Source organism: Gopherus flavomarginatus, chromosome 24, assembly GCF_025201925.1.
Source record: "Gopherus flavomarginatus isolate rGopFla2 chromosome 24, rGopFla2.mat.asm, whole genome shotgun sequence".
NCBI lineage: Eukaryota > Metazoa > Chordata > Testudines > Testudinidae > Gopherus > Gopherus flavomarginatus.
In genome coordinates this window covers 3,517,236-3,531,783 of record NC_066640.1, presented here as the reverse complement: position 1 = coordinate 3,531,783, position 14,548 = coordinate 3,517,236, and the positions used below count along the sequence as shown (strand labels likewise).

Sequence of the window (14,548 nt, the reverse complement as noted above, 5' to 3'; positions counted from 1 at the left end):
AGGAAAAAAGTCTTATTCCCATTTTACAGACAAGGAACTGAGGCCCAGATTAAATGACTTGCCTAAAGTCACACAGAAAGGCAAAGTCTGAGCACGTCCCACTAGCACCTTAACACAAGCCTGTCCTTTTCCCACCTTAGCTACAGTCAAACTTTGCAGACTGAGCCACGCATGTTTCTAAATGAGAACAGCCCCCTTTGCTGTCTGACCAGAGCACGCTAACAGAACAAGGGGCCATTACAATGGGATAATGCAGCACTTCTGAATTTTCATTCAAAGCGTGCGCACGCGCACACACAAAACCACGAAAGAGAAAAAAACAAACCTAAGCAGTTACGTGCACGGTATCAACAGCTCAACCGGCCCTAATTCTGGAGAATTATGGCTTTCATGAAGCTGACCCTGGATGACTTCAAGCATCAGGAGTGGCTCAAAAAGGAGCCCTTTCGGCAATACACCACACCCCCGCAGAGCTGCCCTAAGGGCTTGCAAGTTACGCAAGCAATCCTCTCCTTAAATGGAGAGTTCTGCTGGAAGAGCCAATGTGCTAAATGGCAGGGAAAAGCACTTTTTAAAAAGAAGAAATAACGATTTCGCTGTGAGGCTGCCTAACTAGCGTTACCTGCTTCCAGTTACCTGGTTTGAGACACACATAGGCCTTGTACATGCTTCCAGGAACGATAGGATCAGCAGATTATTGAACAATCCTTAATCCTTCTAAAAGAAGGATTTCATGTTGCAAAGCAGTACACTGAAATTCATTCTGCACAGAACAAAGGCTTCAGACACACACACACCCCCGACTTAACCTGCCCTTGAACCGCCAGGCAGATGTGTAACTGATGCAGCTCCTGCTTATGGCCTAAATGCAGATTTCCTACAGTCTAAGGGAGTAGCTGTTTCAGCAAGGCAGGAGGAGCAAGAGGATATTTCTGTCCAAGAGCAGAGCAGGCCAAGGGAGCCAGCGCTGTTGATCAGCCTTTCCCATTTGGTCAGACATTATGGAACTAAAACAGCTTGACCCAAAAAGAGGGGATGCTCTCAGTAAGTTGGGATGTGCCATGCCTACCCTTCTTGAAGAGCCCAGAGAGATTCAACCAAGTGGCAGTACGACAAGATCTGGTTCAAAATTAGTATCAACAAGAACAGAGGTTAACAGGAACATCCTAATATGGTGCTGATGCCACAACAATGCATTTACAGGGTCCTATGACAAGGGCACCCTTCCCTTACATTTCAGGAAACAGATCTAACAACAGAAAGAAAAGTCCTTCCTGCTGCCCACCAGGGGCTGGGCCCTTTCTGAACAGATGCTAGAACAGAGGTGGGCAAACTTTTTAGCCTGAGGGCCAGATGGGGGTTCCGAAACTGTATGGAGGGCCAGGCAGGGAAGGCTGTGCCTCCCCAAACAGCCTGGCCAGCTCAGAACACGCCCCCTATCCAACACCTCCCCCCTCAGCTACTTGTCCCCTGACCACCTGCTACTGGGAACCCCTACCCATGACCACTCCCTTCTGGGATCCCACCCTCTATCTGCCCCCCCGCTCCCTGTCCCCTGACTGCTCCACCCCCTATCCACACCCCTGCCAGACCCCCTGGGACTCCCATGCCTACCCAACCCCCCGTTCCTCATCCCCCGACTGCTCCCCCCTCACAACCTCTGCCCCATCCAACTGCTCCCTATCCCCTGACTGCCCCCCAGGGGCCTCCTGCCCCTTATCCAACCCCCCTCTCCCCACCCCCTTACCATGCTACTCAGAGCAACAGGACTGACAACCGTGCCACCTGGTCGGAGCCAGCCACACTGCAGCACTGTCCAGCAGAAGATCGCAGTGCCACCGCCCAGAGCACTGGCAGCATGGCAAGCTGAGGCGGCAGGATGGTCCCACGGGCCACATCTAGCCTGTATTTTCCCAACTCTGCGCTAGAAGATGATCTCATTTGTTTTTAAATATTCCTGTTGAAGAACAAGCCAAAAAGTTTTACCACTGCATCCACGGCCCAAGATCCACGTGTTAGCAATATGAGGAGATCTGGCATCAACAGGCCAACAGTGGCTTCCACAGAACAGGTCTAGGCACCTTGGTGCTTTGAATGCTGATGGTAGGCTGACCACCCCCGGGGCTCCCCATGTTGCTAGCACAGTTGGAGCTGAACCGGTCATAGGCAGATTGCTCAAGGCAAACAGAACCGCTTATATCAGGGGTCGGCAACCTTTCAGAAGTGGTGTGTCAAGTTTTCATTTATTCACTTTAAGGTTTTCCATGCCAGTAATACATTTTACAGTTACAGGGGCCGGCGGACGGAACCCCAGACTGGCAGCAGGCTGAGTGGGGCCGGCGGCCAGGACCTGGGCTGGCAGGGGCCGGTGGATGGAACCCCAGACCCACAGTGGGGGCCGGCGGATGGAACCCCAGACTGGCAGCGGGTTGAGCTGCTCAGCCTGCTGCCAGTCTGGGGTTCCATCCGCCGGCCCCTGCCAGTTGGCGTCCCTGCCACCGGCCCCGCTCAGCCCACTGCCGGCCCGGGGTTCCGTTCATCCAGGCCAGCAGCCAGGACCCCAGGCCGGCAGAGGAGCCCCCGGGACCAGTGGCCAGGACCCTGGCTGGCAGGGGGCTGGCGGACAGAACCCCACTCCGGCAGCAGAGTGCCATAGGTTGCCGACCCATGGCTTGTATCTTATTCAAGTGCAACAGGTAAATGACTAGTAGGAAGGAGCAAAAAGGCCCTGGATTCCATACCACTGCACTATCTTCAGCAACCGATACTGTTCTTCGCATAAATCGTATCGCTCACTCCCACTTCAGAGCTCCTAGGACTAACCTCCTCTAGGATGACGAGCAATCAGAAAATCCTTTCACAACCTTTCTAGGTCACAACATGGTCATGTGCCTGTGCTGCTTATCCCGACCATAAGTTCCTCAGGACAAGGCCCCTCCTCTCAATGCCAACAAACATGCTATCTACTTGAAGGCATGATTCAAAGGGCCAGATTCTGCTCCCAGTTACACCAGCGTAGCCTTGTTGAAGTCAATGGAGATGCACAGCGTAACAGAGAAGAATCTGAGCCCGAGAGGCTACGTTTTCTATGCTGACTGTAGGAAGGTAGAGGCTAAGGCCTCTTTTCCTACAGCTTTGTATTCCACGGGACTTAATCTTTCTGCACACTGTCCGAATTCCAGAGCAAGAGATTATCTTTAAATTTTGTGATAATTACCACAAGCTGCTTTAGTGCCTAGCATCTGGAGTGTCTAATGTTGTCTGTGTTCCAAGTGCAGAGTCCCCACTCATTGTCTGGAGTAGGGGTGATCAAACCAACCACCTGGGGCAAGGGATCACGGCTCTTTGGAACATATTTTGTTTCAGGGGACAACAAAAAACAAAAAGTAGTCTGGGCAGAAATTGAAAGTATTCCATTGGCTACTCAGTGTGCAGTATTAGGCTGTGCTTATCTCTTAAGTAAGCTGACAGATGGCCTGGTGAAAAAAACTGACAACTTTAGCTCCAGGGGTAATATAGCCACAACACAACACTTGGGTTTATGGATGAGCTGGAGATCTCCTTTAGGAAGTTTTCACACTGAACAAGCTAACTGAAACAGTCTTACTCAATGTAACTTGAGAAGTCCATGTTCACATGGCAGAATTTTCAAGACAGCCACTTCATACAAAGGCTACTCTACTGTAACTCCAACTCTCTGCCCCTCTCCATCTCAGCCCTCGTTTTTTGCAATGCATGTTCTGTACATTTGACTGACTTCTTTACAACGTTCAAAGCTGAGAATTCTGATTGCAGCACAATGCAATTCCCATCTCTGTTTGATTTAATCCTTAACCCTTCCCTTTCCTGGCTCTTCCTCTGGCTGCTGTCTCAATTTCTGGTTTTTCCAAAATAAGCACTCCTTGGGGCAAGGACTGGATTTATTTCTGAAAGCACCATGTATATTTACAGAGCTATACAGAGAGATTCTGGGGGCTGGCTTTTTCTACTTTCAGCGTTTATTTATGCTGCAACATCCTTGAAAAATCACGTGTATTTAAACTGAGACTAGACACACTGGAAGAGAAATTAGTTGTTTCATTAACAATCAATCAAGCATAAGTTAAACAACCCCATTTATTATTTGCATCCTACTTCACCAACATCAAGGCAAGTCCCAAGGGACGTATCCTCCTTGCAGTCAAGCAACATTCAGATCGATCTGTAGCTACCTATGACACTAACATAAAACTACCAATAAGTGGCCCACAAAACACTAGCAGGACAGGATACAGGCTGAATTTTCAAAGCTACCTACACTGGGTGCCTCAGTCCCTTAAGTTCTATTAGAACTCTCAGCCACAGTTGAAATTTACAGCTGATCTAGTGTATCAGATGTCAAATGTCCCTTTAAAGAGAATCCTGGCACATTCTAGGGTTCTAATGAAAAAACTGCAGCTAGATATAAAAGAAGACAGACCGATTTATTTTATTTATAGACTAATCCACTGGGTTTGATTTAGTTAAAGACTAGAATCTCTCTCTATCTCTATCAATATAAACAAACACCTTAACTGAAACTGGTTTCACTCAAGTTCTATAGCAGGAGATTCCGGGGTGCCAAAACAATCCTTTATAGAAGAGAAATAGGCCATAACAAAAACTCTTCACACTTGCTCCCTAACATGAGTTTATGGCAGTGAGTCTAAGACTGGCACCCATATAATCAATGACAGAAAAAAATCTTCACTTTAGTCATCTACTCCAAAGCCTGCTGAACAGCCACTACTGTACTCTCAGGTGGAAAAATGAGGCAACATTTAAAGATTTAAATGACGCCTGCAAAGTTTTCATAGAAATTAACTCAAAGAGCCTGTGGATTGGATGCCCTAGTGCAGTACAATATAACTGCACTGTGCTAAATGCAGATGAACTAAATTCTGATGGGCTGAACCTCCTCACTGACAATTATTTGTGGGGCCAACTTCCAGCCCTAGTTGCCTAGCAGGAAGAATGCATGGAAGGCGACACCGGGTAACTTAACAGGTATTTAAACACAGTGGCAAACTGGTAACATTTGGGTAGAGAAGTCATATCAGGAACAAACAAACAATCAAATACATCCCTATTAAATATTATGAGCGGAACCAGTAGCAACACAGCTAGGAAAGTGTTAGGCAACCTTACTGTTCCCAGATGCTTATAAAGCATTTGCCAAACTAAGCAACTGGGTTAAAATTCTTTATGCCAGGTGTCTATCTCAGGGTCAATTTATTTGCAAAGTTTCAGCCAAACCAGTTCAGATGTTTCAGAGAAGGTGTTTTGTTTTGGGGATTTTTAGAGGAGGAAGGGTAATCAGACATTTTCCCAAAGCAGCCACAATTTTTCCTCACTATGCAGGGTGTTTAAGTTGAATAATCACTGTGGCGTGATCCGTGACTTTTTCAGTAAACATGGCAAGGGAAAAAGGCTGCCTTGAATCTAGAGTTGTAAAGTCCCAAGACAATTCAATCTAAATAGGTGCAAGAATCTTGTTTAGCTTAGCCTATTCACACGTCTCAAAGCACTTTACAAAGAGATTTCAGAACTATTCCCATTTTACAGATGGAGACAAGTGAAGGAACACGTCCAAGGTCACCCAGCAGGTCAGTGGCAGGAATAGAACCCAGTGCTTCTGCCTCCCAGACCATTCTGCCTTCCCAAGAGTCTACAGTTGGGTGTGCACATGTATTGGAGGTCCTGTCCACACCACACTTCCGTTGTTCAAACGACAAAAAATTTACCGACAAAAAGCGCTGGTGCGAACAGCGCTTTGTCAGTGGGAGAGCTCTCCAACTGACAAAGCTACCGCTTCTCGGTGGGGGCAGATTTATTTTGTCAGCAGGAGAGAGGTCTCCTGCTGACGAAGAGCGGCTACACTGCACACCTTTTAGTGGCATGGCTGTAACAGCACAGCTGTGTCATTAAAAGGTGCTCAGTGTAGACACAGCCTTAAAAATTAGACCATCACCTATATACTGTCTCTAAGCCAAATTTCAGTAAAGGCAAAAAGGCTCTTGCCCTCATTGGCCAAAACCTATGGAAAGACTGAAGTTTTAAAACCAGGTTTGTTTTTATTTAAGCACAAAGAAGGAACTTGAAAAGCTAAACAAGTAAAGACGACATTTTCAAAGCTATTCCTCAAAAACAGCTAGATAGAAATTTGACCAAGCCACCAAAAATGTTCACTCAGAGCTAGGAGTCACGAGAAGTTTCTATCCAAGGGATAACTCCTTCAGAACATTTACAAGGATGTGATATAGGGTCCTATAATGAAGATACCCCTTCCACTACCAATGTTATTGCTACTGTGATGCTCTGCAGGGCAAGGCCAAGGAAGTAAAGCTTGAGTAGCTGGTGAATTTACCTAGGACTCATTTATAGCCTCAGATGCAGGATTGGCACATTTTATTACTCAAAGTATCACTTACATAAATTGGTACAATCAACCTCTGATGTGGTAAATAAGTACACTCCTGAATATGAAATACCACATAGCCTTTTATTAGAAAGTTACATTGATACCACCAGAAAAAAAAATGCAATAGAGGGTGCATAGAAGACTTTTGGCTGATCACCACTGGCTGTCCATTTCAGCAGTAGCAACACAACTAAACTTTGGAAGATAGTGTCTGAAAGCACTTGACTAATAATTTTAATTTTATGAATAGCAGTGACATTTACAAGCCTAACATTTCTTCAATGCTGACCCTTTCCAATCAGCTACAAGATTGTATGTTATGCTACTATAATGCAATGCATGTACACAAAACATTTTTATGTTTGTTCGATCCGCTCTGAATGAAAATGAATTGCAGGAGGAAGATCCGATTGTATAAGGTGGCGGTTAAACTAATAAAATGGGAAGGTAAAAAGAGGGAGGAGATGAGCACTCAGAGGTCACAAAGTTGAGATGTTGAGAACAACATTAATTAAGCAACCAAAGGACATGAAGAGAAGGAATTCTTGAGTTGCCTACATACCAAGGAACCAGGCACATTCTTAACCTGTCTAGACAATATGGAGAAGCAAAGAGAGCAACAAGAATATGAAGATCTCTTGTTAGAATAGTCAGTTCTAACTGCAGCTTGTTCTTGTCAATATATTACATTACAAAGCACTGGAAGAGAAAGTGGAGAGCGCAGAGGTATGAGCTATAAAAGGTAATGAAAACACATATTAGACATGTTATAAGAGAAATATGGTGGGAAGTACTGGAAATGAAACACCCATCTTAAGAGATGGCACTATGCTGTTCTTTTCCGTCAGAGACCGATCTTAAAAAGAAATTAAGGAAAAAGCAATTCGGAAAAGATGCCAAAAAATGCCTCTCATGCGGAGAATCATAAGCATCCTAAGTAGAAAAGCCAGCCAGGCAAGGCTGTAGAGGAGAAGGCAGTGCAGGCATTCAGAATGCATCAAATGGGAAAGTGGACTGGGATGAAGTCAACCTCAGAGAGCCTCCATCTTGTCCCCACAACACGCAGTCTTGGTTCTTACCCAGCAGCACAACATCAGGGCAGTAATTAGAGGGAAAACAGAGTAACCTCACTCTGAAGGGGAGGCTATTTACAAACTGGCCTTCCCACTGATCTACAATGACCTACTTTACCTTGTTAAATAGATAAGTCTTCCCTTTAAAAAACAACACAGCTTGCTCAGGATGCTATACGTAAAGTAACCCATCATTTAAAAATAAAAAATACAGCCCATCCCTGCAAGGCGGTGCTGTGGCTAACTGTATCCAGAACAAAGAAAATTCAGCAGTTTATGCCATTAGTGAGCTTACAGAAAGAGAGAAGCAAAGCAGTTCGAGAGATTGTACTCATTAATGGGGACAGAGAACATAAGACGAGCCTGTAAAAGACAAGCAAACTTTATACACCGAAATGAATCCATTCTCCCCTAGAGCATTCAGGACAATTCAGTGAGCTACTTTAGACTTGTCTATACATAGGAGTTGCACCTGTTTAACTAACTAGCTATAAAACAAGTCACACCAGTTCAGCTGTGTGTGTAGACAAGGTATTTTACAGCACCATGAGTGAGCATGGTGCTTTATAAGCACCATACAGCTCAAGTCCTGGAGCTTACCATCCAAGCAAGCTGCACTGAAGAGGGTGGAACTGAGTAGCATCCAGCTTTCCACAGCCACTGGCTGGAGTAGGTTGCACGGGAGACTTTCAGAGGCCCCTGGATATAAGTGGTAGCATCAGACTACTTACTTCAATTTGGCCTCTGGAGTAAACAGTCAATCAATCAGCAGAGAGGGATAATGTCCAGCTACTTTCCAGTCCCACCACTACAGCTTCAACTGCTTGGTCCTCCATACTCCTCTCCTTATCCTCCCTTCCTTCCTTCCCTCCTCTACGCCTATTAATTCTTCTACTCCCTGACAGTATGTAAAAACCAACCACCACCATGAGGAACTACCATGCCATTAGCCAACCATCAACCTCTGCACTCTGATTTTATGTTGCACACAAGTGTGCTGAAGAATATCCATGCAATCATCTCCAAAATCCTTCCTGTCCAACGAGCGAAGGAAGACAGAAGTCTATCAAAGTCAATCACTGGCTCAGTAAAGTGGAGTAGGGGTTTGTTTTGTGGAATGTTGGTCCACCTTCTGTGGAGAGAGAGTGCTAGATAGTTTGGATGGCCTCCACCCCAGCAGAAGGGGGAACCAATCACCTTGGGAACAGACTGGTCAGAAAAGTCAGGAGGGGTTTAAACTAATAATGAAAGGGGAGGGTAAAAAGAGGGAAAATATAAACACTCCGCTGGCACAAATCAAGATGTTGAGAATAATATCAAATCAAGGACATGAAGAGAAGGAATTCCAGAACTGCCTACACACCAATGCTAGGAGTTTGGGTAACAAACGAGAACTGGAATTGCTCATTTGTGAACATAAATTCGATTCAGGTGGTATTACAGAAACCTGGTGGGATGATCCGCACAACTGGAATGTGAAAATCTATGGTTGAAACGTATTTAAGAAGGATTGAGTGGACAAACTGGGAGGGAGAGTGGCACTGTCAAAAATGCCATTATCCTGTTTCTGAGTAACTGATAATTCAGAAGCAATATTCTAACAGATAAAATACAAGATCAGGTATTAGTTGGTGCTGACAACCAAATCACACTAAGAAACAGGATGATCGCTAACCTTATGCGCCTATCTATAAAAAGTGTAGGGGGAAAGATCTGTGTGATTATGGGGGACTTCAACTGGAGCGACATATGCTGGAAGTCTCATGTTGCCAGTACTAAAACATCCTTGGAATTTCTAAGCATTACACATGACAATTTCTTAACTCAAAGTGTTGTAGCCAACACAGGAATTCTATATTAGACTTTGTCCTAACAGATAAATAGGAACTAAAAATTAATGTTAGCTTGTGTACAAGTGATTAAGACTTGATCACATTTATAATGTGCAAGATGAATGAAGTCCAGCCCAGTAAATAAATAAATATTATATATACATACACACACACGGTGTTTTAATAGGATGAATTTCACAAAGCTGAAAACAATTGTGAGCCAAAGCAGTTCGAGGAAGAATTTAACCAGAAAAATGAGAATGAATACCAGATGCCCCAAAAGCCACAAACCAGTAACCAAGGAAGAAGGCTATGCTGGTTAAAAAACTGACCTGGTTTAGAGGAAGTGAGGGCAGCCGTAACAAATAAAAAAAAATAATATAACAAAATGGTAGAAAGGGGAAATTAACAGTAATAATATAAATCAGAAGTCAATTATTGTAGAAAATTGATAAGGGAAGGAAAGGGACACAAGGAGAAATCTATAGCCAACAGAGTTAAGGACAATAATAAAAAGAATCCTGTCAATGGTATTGGTCCATTACTCAGTGTAGGTGGTAGAATTATCAATTATAATGTAGAAAAGTTCAGTAAATATTACCATTCTATATTTGAGAAAAACAACTGATATATTCTCATTGTATGGTGATAACATGCAATTCAACTAGTATCTCTGGAGGATGTTAAACAGAAGCCACTAAAGTTAGACATTTTTAAAATCAGCAGGTCCAGATAACTTGCATCCTAGAATTTTTAGAGACTGGCTGCGGAACTCGATGGATCATTAATGCTGATTTTCAATAAGTCTTGGAGCACTGGAAGAGTTCCAGAAAGCTAGAAGAAAGCTAATGTTGTGCCAATTTTTAAAACGGGTAAACAGGATGACCAGGATAATTATAGGTCAATCCTGATACCAATCCTGGGCAAGATAATGGAGCTGCTGCTTCAGGACTTGATTAATAAAGAATTAAAGGAGGGTAATGTAATTATTGCAGAGCAACATGGGTTTAAAGATAACAGATCTCGTCAAACTAACTTGATTTTCTTTATGAGATTACAAATATGGCTGATAAAGGTAATAGTGTAATATACTTAAACCTCTCTAAGACATTTGACTTGGCACCGCATGACACTTAGATTAAAAATTAGAACGATATAAAATTAACATGGCACACATTAAAAGGATTAAAATCTGGCTAACTGATAGATCTCAAAATGTAACCATAAACAGGGAACTGTCGTAGAGCATGTGTTTCCAGTAGCATCCCACAGGGTTCGGTTCTTGGCTCTACGCTATTTAACAATTTTATCAATGACCTGGAAGAAAATGTGAAATCATCACTAATAAAGTTTGTAGATGACAAAAATTGTGGGAGCTGTAAACAATGAAGATGACAGGTTATTGATTCAGAGTTATTTGACAGTGGTTCTCAACCAGAGGTCCGGGGAACACTGGGGGACCCCAAGCAGGTTTCTGGGGTCTGCCAAGCAGGGCCAGCATTAGAGTTGCTGTGGCCCAGGGCAGAAAGCTGAAGCCCCACCACATGGGCTGAAGCCGAAGCCTGAGCAACTGAGCTTCACACAGCCCCCTGTGGCATGGGACCCCAGGCAACTGCCCTTCTTGCTACCTCCTAACACTGGCCCTGCCTTTTATATGCAGAAAGACAGTTGTTGTGGCACAGGTGGACTGTGGATTTTTTATAGCATATTGGGGGGGCCTCAGAAAGACAAAGGCTGAGAACGCCTGTTCTAAAAGATCTGCTCTAGGAATTACTGTGGGGCAGTTCTCTGACCTAGTGTGATCTCCTGTGTAGACAGATGATCACAATGCTCCTATCTGGACTCAGAATAGATAAATCTCTTTCCCACACCTTTTGTCCTGCCTATTTTGATTGTAAGCTCTTCAATGCAGAAAATGTCTTGCTATAATCTACCTTTGTACAACACCTAGCAAAAAGGGGCTCTGATCTGGACTGGGGCTTTTGGGTGCTACCGTAATATAAATATTACTACGCTGCAACAACAGAGAGCTATGAGCCCCCCCAAACAGTTTCTATACCACACTGTACACGGTCTTGCTCAAGATAAAGCGGGACTGGGGTAGCTTCAATAATTCCAGGATACTCACTTTAGTGCCTCTTGCTGGCTCAGTCTATAGCTGTGAACTCCCCCATATCTGGCTACAGACTGGCTAACCTAGTGAGGAGGGCTTTAAACTAGGTTCGAAGGAGGCAGGTGACCAAAGTCCACAGGTAAGTCAGAAATATGGAGACCTGGGAGAAGGGTTGGAATCTGGGGGGAGCATGGGCTGTTATAGCAGAAATAAGGTAGACAAGACAGAATATTGGGGGGGGGGGGAAATCAAATCAGTATCTTAGATGTCTGTATACTAATGCCAGAAGTACAGGTGAATCAGCAGGAAGAACTCAAAATGCTAGTAAATAAACACAACTATGACATAGTTGGCATCACCGAGAATTGGTGGGATAATACACGACTGGAATAGTGGTACAGAAGGATACAGCTTGCTCAGGAAGGACAGGCAGGGAAAAAAGGGAGGAGGTGTTGCCTTATATATTAAAAATGTACACACTTGGACTGAGGTTGAGGTAGAAATAAGAGACTTCTCAAAAGTCTTTGAGTAAGGATAAAAGGGGTAAAAAACAAGAGTGATGTCATGATAGGGGTCTACTACAGACCACCAAACCAGGAAGAAGAGGTGGCTGAGGCTTTTTTTTAGAAAACAATTAACAAATCATCCAAAGCACAGGACTTGGTGGTGATGGGGGCCTTGGACTACTCAACCATCTGTTGGGAAAATAACACAGCAGCAGGGCACAGATTATCCAACAAGTTCTTGGAATATATTGGAGACAATTTTTTATATCAGAAGGTGGAGAAAGCTACTGGAGGGAGGCTGTTCTAGATTTGATTTTGACAAATACAGAAGAACTGGCTGAGAAACTGAAAGTGGAAGGCAGCTTGGGTGAAAGTGATCATGAAATGATGAGTTCATGATTCTAAGAAATGGTAAAAGGGAGAACAGCACAATAAAGACAATGGATTTCAAGGAGGCAGACTTTAGCAAACTCGGTAGGTAAAATCCCATGGGAAGCAAGTCTAAGGGGAAAAACAACTGAAGACAGTTGGCAGTTTTTCAAAGAGACATTATTAAGGGCACAAGAGCAAACTATCCCCCTGCATAGGAAAGATAGGAAGCATGGCAAGAGATCACACTGGCTTAACCGGGAGATCTTCATTGGTCTAAAACTGAAAAAAAAAAAAAAAAAAAAAGAGTCCTACAAAAAGTGGAAACTTGGTCAAATTACAAAGGATGAATATAAACAAATACCAGTATGTAGGGACAGAATTAGAAAGGCCAAGGCACAAAACGAGATCAAAAACAAGAAAACATTCTACAAATACATTAGAAGCAAGAGGAAGACCAAGGATAGAGTAGGCCCATTACTCCATGAGGGGGGAAGACAATACAGGTGAGTCTCATCTTACGCGGGGGTTCCGTTCCGTGGTTAGCGCGTAAAGCGAAAACTGTGTATAGTCAAAATTATATTGAGTTGAATGGCAGGAAGAACTGCCGCACTACAGTTACAGTACTAAAATCGTTATTTTTCTTTTTTTGGTTTTTGTCAACCGCGTAAAACTGAAATGGCGCATGTTAAATGCGTGTAAGATGCGACAGACCTGTAACAGAAAAAGTGGAAATGGCAGAGGTGCTTAATGACTTCTTTGTTTCGGTTTTCACCAAGAAGGTTGGTGGTGACTGGACGTCTAACATAGTGAATGGCAGTGAAAATGAGGTAGGATCAGAGTCTAAAATAGGGAATGAACAAGTCAAAAATTACTTAGACAGGTTAGATGTCTTCTAATCACCAAGGACTGATGAAATGCATCGTAGAATACTCAAGGAGCTGACTGAGGAGATACCTGAGCCATTAGCAATTATCTCTGAAAAGTCATGGAAGATGAGACATTCCAGAAGACTGGAAAAGGGCAAATCTAGTGCCTATCTATAAAAAAGGAAATAAGGACAACTCAGGGAATTACAGACCAGTCAGCTTAACTTCTGTACTGGAAAGATAACGGAGCAAATAATTAAGCAATCAATTTGCAAACACCTAGAAGATAAGGTGATAAATAACAGTCAGCATGGATTTGTTAAGAACAAATCGTGTCAAACCAACCGGAAAGCTTACTTTGAAGGGTAACAAGCCTTGTGGATGAGGGGGGAAGTGATAGATAGGTATATCTTGACTTTAGAAAGGCTTTTGATATGATCTTGCATGACCTTCTCATAAACAAGAAAATACAACCTAGGGAAATACAACCTAGATGGAGCTATTATAAGGTGGGGGCATAACTTGTTGGAAAATCATTCCCAGAGAGTAGTTATCAATGGTTCAGTCATGCTGGAAGGGCATAAGGAGTGGGGTTCCGCAGGGATCAGTTCTGGGTCCATTTCTGTTCAATATCTTCATCAATGATTTATATAAAGGTATAGAGAGTACACTTACAAAGTTGCAGGTGATACCAAGCTGGGAGGGGTTGCAAGTGCTTTGGAGGATAGGATTAAAATTCAAAATGATCTGGACAAACTGGAGAAAGGGTCTGAAATTCAATAAGGACAAATGCAAAGTACACCTCTACCCTGAGGTAACACCGCCCGTTATATCCGAATTCATGTTCTAATGCGATAAAGCACTGCTCGAGGGGGGACGGGAGGCTGTGCACTCCGGCAGATCAAAGCAAGTTCAATATAACGCGGTTTCACCTATAAAGCGGTAAGATTTTTTGGCTCCTGAGGACAGCGTTATATCGGAGTAGAGGTGTACTCCAGTTAGGAAGGAAGGAACAATCAGTCGCACACATACAAAATGGAAAATGACTGCCTAGAAAGGAGTACTGCAAAAAGGGATCTGGGGGTCATAGTGGGTCACAAGTTAAATATGAGTCAACAGTGTAACACCGTTACTACAAAGAAAAAAAAAAAGAAGCAAACATCATTCTGTGATCTATTAGTGAGAGTACTGGAAGTAAGACATGAGAAGTTATTCTTCCACTCTACTCCGCGCTGATTAGGCCTCAACTAGAAACCCAGTTGTGCCCAGTTCTGGGAGCCACATTTCAGGAAAGATGTGGACAAATTGGAGAAAATCCAAAGAAGAGCAACAAAAATGATTGACGGT

At 43.6% G+C, this 14,548-nt stretch overlaps 1 protein-coding gene across 4 annotated transcripts in view; it reads right to left on the bottom strand.

Annotated features, from left to right (window-relative positions):
• PIP5K1C (phosphatidylinositol-4-phosphate 5-kinase type 1 gamma) overlaps positions 1–14,548 on the bottom strand; it is an 86,609-nt gene that overhangs the window by 41,940 nt on the left and 30,121 nt on the right. The window contains exon 1 of one of the 4 annotated variants that reach the window (XM_050933724.1): positions 1,748–1,940. The exons of the other annotated variants lie outside the window; for them this stretch is intronic. The gene's annotated coding sequence lies outside the window, so the exon portion shown is untranslated. Of the gene's footprint in view, positions 1–1,747; positions 1,941–14,548 lie in introns of those variants that run through there. 4 annotated transcript variants of the gene reach the window in all.